Source organism: Meriones unguiculatus, chromosome 6 (assembly GCF_030254825.1).
Source record: "Meriones unguiculatus strain TT.TT164.6M chromosome 6, Bangor_MerUng_6.1, whole genome shotgun sequence".
NCBI classification, from domain to species: Eukaryota; Metazoa; Chordata; class Mammalia; order Rodentia; family Muridae; genus Meriones; species Meriones unguiculatus.
The window spans coordinates 58,251,519-58,262,680 of record NC_083354.1 but is presented as its reverse complement, the minus strand read 5'-3'; positions in this window follow the sequence as shown (position 1 = coordinate 58,262,680).

The following is an 11,162-nucleotide window of genomic DNA, read 5'->3' as shown; positions in this document are numbered from 1 at the left end:
CAATGTTGCCTGCTTTTTAATCATTTCCACCTGATGGGACTTCCCTACCAGGCAACAGAGGATGGAGACAAACTCAGCCCTCATGTGAATAGATGAGCTGGGGTGTCTGGGTAAGGAGGTTCCCCTATTCTGAGAAAGAGGGGAGAGGGGATGCTGGAAGGGGGGTAGGAGTGGGAGGAGAAAAGGGAGGGGCCTGTGACTGAGATGTAAATTGAATTAACTAATAAAAAATCCACAAAAAAAAAAATCTTTAAAAAAAGGGTCATTCACATTTTGCTCAGGTTGATCTTGAATTCATGGCAGTCATAGTATATGAACAAATGCATCAGTAAAAATAGTGAAGTTTTCTAAATCCCAGTGTTAAAGATTGAGTCAGCATGCCTGACACCATGAATACATATTAAAGTTACTTTTTATTCACACATATTTAGCTAGGAATAACAACTACTTGTTAAGTTTTTGAAGTCTTTTAAAATTTAAATTCATTTACTTTTTAAAAAATTTATTCACTTTACATCCCAATCATAGCCCTCTCCCTTCTTTCATTCCAGTTCCACCCTCCCTTCTTCTTTCCCCCTATTCTCTCCTGTAGTCCACAGAAAGGACTCTTCTGAGCCCAGACTATGAAGTCTCATCAGGCTGGCTGCATTTCTTTCTCTGTGGCCTGGTAAGGTTTCCTCACCAGGGGGACTGGATTAAGGAGCAAGCAACAGAGTCCATGTCAGACCCACATGGGGACTGAGCTGCATCATCAGCTACATCTGAGCATTGGTCCTAGGTCCTCTCCATGCATGGTCCTTTGTTGGTACAACAGTTTCCACAGCTCCCCTCCCACCAAATTTTTTGGCTTTGTTGGTCTTCTTGTGGAGATCCTGTCCCCTCTGGGTCCTTCTGTCCCCCTACTCTTCCATAAAACTTCCTGCTCTCTGCCCACAGTTTGGCTTTCCCAGCATCTGTTTTGATCCCCTGCTGGGTGGAGTCTTTGAGAAGACATCTGTGGGAGGCTCCCACTCTGTTCCCTCTCTTCAAACTATTTACCCTCTGAATGAGAATTAAGCATCTCCCCTAGGGTGTTACTTAGCTTCTTTAGGTCTGTGGATTGTAGTATGGTTTCCTGTATTATGTGGCTAATATCTGATTGTAAGTGAGTATATAATATGCATGTCTTTCTGGGTCTGGGTTGCCTAGCTCAAGATATTCTTTTCCAGATCCATCCATTTGCCTGTAAATTTTATGTTGTCTTTGTTTTTATTACCTGAATAGTATTCCATTGTACAAATGTACCAGTTTCTTTATCCATTCTTCAGCTAAGGGACATCTGGGCTGCTTTCAGTTTCTGGCTATTATGAATAAAGCCACTATGGACATAGTCAAGCAAGTGTCCTTGTTGTATGATAGAGCATCTTTTGGGTATATGCCGAGGAGTGGTATAGCTGGGTCTTCACAAGACTAAAGTCCAAGTAGATCAAAGACCTCAACATAAAACCAGACACACTAAATCTGTAAGAAGAAAAAGTGGGAAAGAACCTTGAACTCATTGGCACAAAAGACAACTTCCTGAGCAGAACACCAACAGCCCAGGCTCTAAGATCAACAATCAATGGTTCATTATGAAACTTAAAAGCTTCTGTAAAGCAAAGTATACTGTTGATAGAACAAAATGACAGCTTACAGACTGGGAAAAGATTTTCACCAACCCTACATCTTATCGGGGGCTAATATCTACCCATTTCTTTGGAATGCTATTGTATTTGGTGAGAGAAACTTTAAGAGAAGATTGGGGCCCCTGTAATCCAATCTGATTGGAATCTTTATATAAAGAGAAATTTGTACACACACAAGATGCCAAGTATGTGTGGGCATAGCACAAATCTATATGAGGATACAAGGAGACAGAGACTACATGCAAGTCAAGGAAAGGAATCTGTGGAAAACATCATCTGGAACCATAGCAAACTAGCACAAATTGTGCTGGCCTGAAAGAACCTACAGGCATAGCTTGAGAATACTGTTTTGGCTGGTACTATCTTAGTGGGCCTCATTTCTTCTCTTCAATCATCTACACCCTACTGTGAGGATTTATTACTGGAACTATGTTCTGTTTTTATCACCTCTATTCTGATTTTCTGGACTCATATTTTGTTCCCACCAAGCATGAGGTTCTATTCAGTGACTTCCTAAGTATCCAGTTGAGCAACAATGTTGCAAAACTTATTGCAATGAGTTGACAAACCACCTCGTCCATGCTGTCAGGAGGCAGGTCTGAGATAAGGTGACCTTGAACTGGCAGGTCCCTCAAAATAAGATTTGAGATTTTAGCATTAAGAACTTCACTTTTTTCCCCATGTTCCCTCCTTGGTGGTGTCAAACCGTTCCCGAGCATTCCCAGGCATGTGTATGTATGTGTGTGCTCAAAGGAGATATCTATATATTTAAAAACATAGAAGTCTTAAAATACATTTATATTACACAGTCTAATGAAGGGCTTTAGAGGAAGAGTGCTTTGCCTCAAAGCTACAATGATAGCTTCATAGAGAGTGGGGAACTTGAATGACATGAAAGATTTTAATAATTCCCAGAAAGTGTAATCTTTAGACAAAATAATGTACATTTCTAAGTATCCTACATGTCTGGCTTAGAAACGCCAAACAAAATATGGCTGGTAAGCCTGGCCAGTCCATGTATCAGCTGTGTAGAACAGAGAAAAAAAAATAGCAGACTCAGAAACTCTATCTCCCTGTGTTTATTTAGATGACTAGAAATAGTCTCTATGAAATGACTTACTTCGTGTCAGGCAAATGGCCTCTGTTCACTAAATGGTTCTATACTCATTATCACCGTTTCTTGATTAATGCAAATCTAACCACCATCATCTCAGCAGGCCTCGTTTTAGCACTCACATGACAGACATCAAAATCAAAATTGACCTTAGCAATGATTTAGACCAGTCTCCTCGATTTTTTTTTTCCAGAGAAAATTAATGCCCAGAGAAATTAAATGACTTGCCTGAGGTTACAGAGTCAGTTGGTGGCAATGACAGCCTCGGCCACAGAACATGTGGGTTTTGTGCTCAGGTTCAAATACTTCTCATTTTAGAGTACTTCATTAATAGCAGTACCCGTAGCCTGATAAACAAGCATCTGTAAATGTGGACTAATTGCATATGGATAGTCAGTGAACTGAAATGGATGGAATAATGGTGAAGGCTCAGTGTTACAGTAGCGCTGCAAACTCACACTTAGGCTAACTCTGATGTACAAAGTAATTGAGGGTTCTCACTCATCGAACAAATCTAATCTTCATCACAGCCGCAACCCTACCAAACAGGGCAGGGTTCCTGGTGGAGATTTTTAACTGGCTAATTAGCATTGTCTCACTCTCTTGTGTAAAAAAAAAAAAAAAAAATGGCTTTTGTTTTCCTGGAAAGTGTTTTCTTTTACATAGTGCCCCTCACATGAATGGCATCTTGCGCTGGCAGAGTTGGAGGAAAATGGTAGCTCATTGTCCTCTGTGTCTTGTAGTCCTAGGTTATGGCTATAGGGGGGTGGTTTTTATTTTCGGGACTCTGACCATGGATTCTGAAGCGTATTTGCCTTTGTGATTTGTTTCTTGTACACTTTAAGACACAGTTGTTCTTCACGTTTGCTTTTAAAATATCGTCATCCTTGCGGTGTCCAACTAGGATGTTTTTGCACCAGCTTCTGTACAGCTAACACTGTCCTGCACCAGGAGAGGCCTTGTTGGGCTTCTGGCTCTAAGATCAGCTCCTTTTGGACACCCAGAGCCAAGTGTGAGTCTCATTCTCTCCCACCATGTAAGGCAATGTTGTATGTTGTCTCAGTCTCTCCTGTCTCTCTCTCTCTCTCTTCTCTGCCTAACACTGCCATGCTTCCTTTGTGTGTGTACCAAGGTTGACACCCCCCCCCCAGATCAACACAAACATCCACTATGAATTCATCAACTCAGAAATAAAAGTAAAAGTGGGTAAAAATATTTCCTGCCGATTACTCTCACACCACAGTCTGAAGTTTGGAAGGAGCTCCGCAGGTGTTCTGCCCTCACATCCTCATTCACTTCCTAGAATGTTATTTTATTTATTTTTATTTTTTAAATTTTATTTTATTATTTATACTTTATTCACATTGTATCCCCCCATAAGCCTCCCTCCTCCCCTCTCAGTCCCACTCTCCCTCCCCCTTCTTCACGCATGCCCCTCCCCAAGTCCACTGATGAGGGAGGTCTTCCTCTCCTTCCTTCTGATCCTAGTCTATCAGATCACATCAGGAGTGGCTGCATTGTCTTCTTCTGTGACCTGGTAAGGCTGCTCTCCCCTCAGGGGGAGGTGATCAAAGAGCAGGCCAATCAGATTATGTCAGAGGCAGTCCCTCTTCCCATTACTATATAACCCACTTGGACACTAAACTGCCATGGGCTACATCTGTGCAGGGGTTCTAGGTTATCTCCATGCCTGGTACTTGGTTGGAATATGAGTCTCTGGAAAGACCCCTGTGTTCAAATTTTCTGGTTCTGTTGCTCTCCTTGTGGGGTTACTGTCCTCTCCAGATTTTACTATTTCCCACTTCTTACAAAAGATTCCATTAACTCTGCCCAACAGTTGGCTATAAGTTTCACCGTCTGCTTTGATAGTTTGCAGGGCAGAGCCTTTCAGAGGTCCTCTGTGGCAAGTTCCTAGCTTGTTTCCTGTTTTCTTCTTCTTCTGATGTCCAACCTATTTTCCTTTAGGGATGGGGAATGAGCATTTCAGTCAGGGTCTTTTCTCTTAATTAGTTTCTTTAGATGTACAGATTTCAGTAGGGTTATCTTATGTTATATATCTATATGAGTGAGTATATACCATGTGTGTCTGTCTGCTTCTGGGACAGCTCACTCAGCATGATACTTTCCAGGTCCCACCATTTACCTGCAAATTTCATAATTTCCTTATTTTTCATTGCAGAGTAATACTCCATTGTGTAGATGTACCACAATTTCTGCATCCATTCTTCAGTTGAGGGGCATCTGGGCTGTTTCCAGCTTCTGGCTATTACAAATAAAGCTGCTACAAACATGGTTGAGCAAATGTCCTTATTGTATACTTGAGCCTCTTTTGGATATATGCCTAGGAGTGGTATGGCTGGATCTTGGGGAAGCACTATTTCTAGTTGTCTGAGAAAGTGCCAGATTGATTTCCAGAGTGGTTGTACAAGTTTACATTCCCACCAGCAGTGCAGAAGGGTTCCCCTTTCTCCACAACCTCTCCAGCATGTGTTGTCCCTTGAGTTTTTCATCTTGGCCATTCTGATGGGTGTAAGGTGAAGTCTCAGGGTCTTTTTGATTTGCATTTTCCTAATGGCTAGTGACCTAGAGCATTTGTTTAAGTGTTTCTTTGCCATTAGATATTCCTCTATTGAGAATTCTCTGTTTAGCTCTGTTCCCCATTTTTTTAATTGGATTACTTGGTTTGTTGCTTTTCAGCTTTGTTAGTTCTTTATATATACTGGATATTAGCCCTCTGTCAGAAAATCGGTAGCTGAATCTGAAAAGCTTCTGTAAAGCAAAGGACACCATCATCAAAACAAAAAGACTGCCTACAGATTGGGAAAGAATCTTCACCAACCCTTTATCTGACAGAAGGCTAATATCCAGTATATATAAAGAACTACTGAAGCTGAAAAGGGTCTTTGATCCACTTGGACTTTAGTTTTGTGCAGGGTGATAAGTATGGATCTATTTGCATTTTTCTCTGCATGTAGACATCCAGTTGGACCAGCACCACTTGTTGAAGATGCTGTCTTTTTTCCATTGAATGGTTTTGTTTTCTTTGTCAAAAATCAAGTATCTGTAGGCGTGTGGGTTTATTTCTGGGTCTTCCGTTTGGTTATTGATCCACCAGTCTGTTTCTATGCCAGTACCATGCAGTTTTTATTACTGTTATAGTACAGCTTAAGATCAGGGATGGAGATACCTCCAGAAGATCTTTTATTGTAGAGGATTGTTTTTCTTGTTATTCTATATGAAGTTGAGAATTTATCTTTCCAGGTCTGTAAAGAATTGTGTTGGTAATTTGATGGGAATTGCATTGAATCTGTAGATTGATTTTGGTAACATGGCCATTTTTACTCTGTTAATCCTGCCAAGTCATGAGCATGGGAGATCTTTCCACCTTCTGATATCTTCTTCTAATTTTTTCTTCAGAGACTTAAATTTTTTTTCTTTGATTTGCTTGGTTAAGTTTACACTAAGGTACTTTATGTCATTTGTGGCTATTGTGAAGGGTGTTGTTTCCCTAATTTCTTTCTCAGCCCTTTTATTTTTTGTATACAGGAGGGCTACTGTTTTTTAGAGGTAATTTTGTATCTGGCCACTTTGCTGAAGGTGTAGAACTTCTGTAGAAGTTCCCTGGAGGAGTTTTTGGGGTCACTCACATATACTATCATGTCATCTGCAAATAGTAGATACTTTGACTTCTGCCTTTCCAATTTGTATCCCCTTGATCTCCTTCATCTGTCTTATTGCTCTAGCAAAGACTTCCAGAACTATGTTGAAGAGATATAGAGAGAGTGGGCAGCCTTGTCTTGTCCCTGATTTCAGTGGGATTGCTTTAAGTTTCTCTCCATTCAGTTTGATGTTGGCTATAGGCTTGCTGTATATCGCCTTTACTATGTTTAGATATGTGCTTTGTAACATGGTCTCTCCAATACTTTAAACATGAATGGATGTTGGATTTTGTCAAATGCTTTTTCAGCATCTAGGGAGATTATCATGTGGTTTTTTTTCTTTCAGTTTGTTAATATGGTGGATCACATTGATGGATTTCCGTATACTGAACCACCCCTGCATACCTGGGATGAAGCCTACTTAGACATAGTGGATGATATTTTTGATGTGTTCTTATATTCAGTTTGCAAGTATTTTGTTGAGTATTTTTGCGTCAATGTTCATAAGAGGGATTGCCCTGAAATTTTCTTTCTTTATTTCTTTTTTAGGTCTTTGTGAGTTTAGGTTCCAAGGTGACTGTTGTTGTTGAGGTCCAGCTTTATTCCATGGTGATCAGACAGGATACAAGGGATTATTTCATTCTTCTTGTATCTGTTGAGGCTCCTTTTGTGACCAACTATATGGTCTATTTTGGAGAAGGTACCACGAGGTGCTGAGAAGAAGGTGAATTCTTTTGTGTTTGGGTGTAAAGTTCTGTAAATGTCTGCTAGGTCCATTTGATTCATGACCTCTGTTAGAGACATTATTTCTTTGTTTAATTTCTGTTTTGTTGACCTGTCCTTTGTTGAGAGTGGGATGTTGAAGTCTTCCACTATTAATGTGTGGGAATCTATGTGTGGTTTAAGTTTTATCAATGTTTCTTTTACAAATGTGGGTGTCCTTGTATTTGGGGCATAGATGTTCAGGATTGTGATGTCTTCCTGGTGGAATTTTCCCTTGATGAATATGAAGTGTCCTTCTCCATCTGTTTTGATTAATTTTGGTTGAAAGTCTATTTTATCAGATATTAGAATGGCTACTCCTGCTTGCTTTTTGTGTCCATTTTCTTGGAAAGATGTCTTCCAACCCTTTACCCTCAGGTAATGTCTATCTTTGTGACTTAGGTGTGTTTCTTGTATGCAAAAGATTGCTGGGTTTTGTTTACGCATCCATTCTGTTAGTCTGTGTCTTTTTATTGGAGAATTGAGTCCATTGATATTGACCAGTGACTGTTAGATCCTTTGATTTTGATGTTGGCTGTGGTCATAAGGTTGTGTGCTTGGTTGCTTTTTGTTTTACTGTAGGAAGGTTAATTATTTCCTGTGTTTTCTTGAGAGTAGCTTGTTTTCTTGGGTTGTATTTTCCCTTCTAATGTCTTTTGTAATGCTGGATTTGTGTGTAGGCATTGTTGAAATTTGCTTTTGTCATTGAATATCTTATTTTCTCCATCTATGAGACTGAGAATTTTGCGGGGTATAGTAGCCTGGGCTGACATCTGTGTTCTCTTAGGGTTTGCATGATATCCGTCCAGGCCCTTCTGGCTTTCATAGTCTCTGTTGAAAAGTCAGGTGTGATTCTAATGGGTTTGCCATTATATGTTACTTGGCCTTTTTCCCTTGAAGCTTTTAGTACTTTTTCTTTGTTCTATATACTTAGTGTTTTGATTATTATGTGGCAGGAGGATTTTCTTTTCTGGTCTAATTTATTGGGTATTTTGTAGGCCTATTGTATTCTTATTGGCCTCTCCTTTAAGTTGGGGAAATTTTCTTCAATGATTTTGTTGAAGATATTTTCTGGGCCTTGGAGCAGGGAATCTTCTTTTTCCTCTATTCCTATTATTCTTAGGTTTTGTCTTTTTATGTTGTCTTGAATTTCTTGGATGGTCTGTGTCAGGAATTTTTTACATTTAACATTTTCTTTGACAGATACATCTATTTCTTCCATTCACTCTTCCACATCTGAGATTCTTTCTTCCATCTATTGTAGTCTTTGGTTATGCTAACCTCTGTAGTTCCTGTTTTCTTCCCTAAGTTTTTTTTCTCTCCACAATTTCCTCCATTTATGTTCTCTTTAATTTTTCCAATTCTATCTTCAGGTCTTGAGCCGTTTTGTTGATTTCCTTCACCTGTCTGACTGTATTTTCCTGTTTTTCCTTCAATTCCTTCAGCTGTTTATTTGAACAATCCTCTGTTTCTTTTATTTCTTTCAGTGATTTAAGCATTTCCTCTCTAAAGGCCACAAACTGTTTGGCTGCAACTTCCTCTGTTTCTTTAAGGATGGCCATAATTTGTTTGATTTTTATCTTCTGCTAGTTCTTTATGCATTTTATTTGTTTCCTCTGTTATCCTCTTCAAGAGCATAGATGTTAGGTCATCTTCTTGAATTTCAATTATGGTGGGGTGTCCAGTGCTGTTTGCCCCTGGATAACTGGGTTCTGGAGATGCCATATTGCTGTCTCTTGTTGGTTGAGCTTTTACGCTGGCCTCTACCCATTGGGCTATCTTAGGTGTTGGGTGTTAGTTTCTGGTGGTTCCTGGAATCCTGTGGTGGAGAATCGCCTTTGGCAGAAAGATGGTTTTTCCTGAAAGAAACCTCCTCAGCTTTTTGGGTATGGTCACTGAATGGCTAGTGTTTTTCAAAAATTGCCACAGCTCACCTCAGGCCTACAGACCTGAGTGGTAACTGTGGTTTTTGTTAGTTGAGAGGGCTCTCCTCTCACCCAGAAAAGTCCTGAAGACAGCTGCCCTGCTTCTGGGTTTCTTGCTGTAAATTTAGTGATCTGCTGCTGTAACCTGTGTGTCCTGTGGTTTGGTCAGTTTTGTTAGGGGTAACTGGTTGCCCCTTGGAGCAGTATCTGGGTGTTGATCTTGGGGATTCTGGGCTTCTGTAGGTCTGAGGGTCTGAGGTTGGGGCTCTGTGCCCCAGTACCCAAGTGGTAATCTGTGGTGGGTGAGTACCACTCTCCTAGTAACAGCAGATTATCTGGCACACAGCAGGTCCTGGGTTGGGTAGGTCTGCGGGCCCTTTTCCAGGGATAGACTGGTTTGTTCCCTGTGAGGATTTCTCCGACAGTGACTTCCAGTCTCTGCTGCCCTGGGGCACACAGCTCTGTCTGTGTGGAAGAGCTGGGCACTCAGCAACTGTCTGTGCTCTCAGCTGGAGCCCAGTTCAGTGATGGCAGCTTGTATGCGCCAGTCTGCGAGACTTTTTCCAGGGAAAGATTGGGTGACCCAAGTCAGTACCATTTCCTTCCTTCCCTGTGGGGTTTTCTTGAGACTGGGACTCCCAGTCTCTGGTGTTTTTTGTGTTCACTGATCAGCCTGGAAAGGTGATTAGCACACACAGGCTTGTGGCTCTGGTCTGGTGACCTAGTGCCTGTGGGACCAGGATCTCTTCCAGCTTCTGGCTGGGTGACCTGAGAGTGGACCTAAGTGATTCCCAAGCTGGGGGGCAGGGGGCTCTCACCTGGGAAACACGATCGCTGTTGTTTTAGGGCCCAGAGTTCAGTCTCTTGGTCGCAGTATGGAAAATGTTGTCTTGCTCCTCAGAAGCAGTGTTCTCCTGGCGCCACCATCTTGTCCCCCTCCTAGAACATTATTTTAAATGATACCCATAGAGTAAAGTTTCAAAAATAACACATTGGTCATTTAAATTTTGCTTTCTCTCTGACTGCATGCTTTTCAAAATAAAATTACTCTTTATCTACCTTCAAAATGTATACATAAATGCATTTTATAAATAACTCAAATGTCACTATTTTAAAATCTGCCCAAGGGCAATTTAATGACGATGTCTCATTTTTTGCTATAAATGAGTGCACAGTTTGTAGTAATCACATTCCAGTTATTAGTGTATATATACTAAGGCTTCACTGTAATCCTGCCTCTAGTCTTTTGTTGTTGTTGTTGTGTTGTTTCAGTACAGAGTATCGAGCCTCACATATGCTAGCCAAGCACATTGCCACTAACCTACAACCTCACCTCTTAATGGTGGCTTAATCAAGGGATTTGTGCTTGATTCACTGTTACTAACATTCTCTTTTCTTTAATTTTTTATTCCTTCTTTTTTCCTTCTTCCTTCCTTCTTTCTTTCCTTCCTTCCTTCCTTCCTTCCTTCCTTCCTTCCATTCTTTCTTTCTTTCTCTTCCATACCCTGTGGATGCCTCTTTCTTTGTATTTAGAATAATTCTTTTAAGATGACATTTACTCAGTATGCCAAAACTCCAATCCTTTCTTACATCACTGAGATCCCATATCTTTAGAAGGTTTGAACCCATTCATAGTGATTTCTTTCACTAACTGAATAATTGAGACTCTGGCTAAGATGTTACATTTACATTTTTATTCCTGACTTGTCTGTATATGTGAACTTAAGATTACGCCTCATCTTTCAGACAAGATGCTCTTTTCTTCTCCTTTCCTTTCTCTTTCCTCTCTTAGACTTCTACTATCCTTCTTCTTTGACATCTTCCCGGACCTCTGCAATCACTAAGCTAAAAACAGCTGAGAACAGCACTTCTACCTCCTCTCTGGGTGACTCCCAGTAACTCCTTCACTCTTTAGTATGAAATAACTCTTGTTTGTATATTTTTCCTTCTCTGTCTGAACTCTGATTATTTATTTCAAATACTAATAATTAGATCTAAGTTTTAAATTTTTAAGTAATTAAAAATTATTTTGATGTAT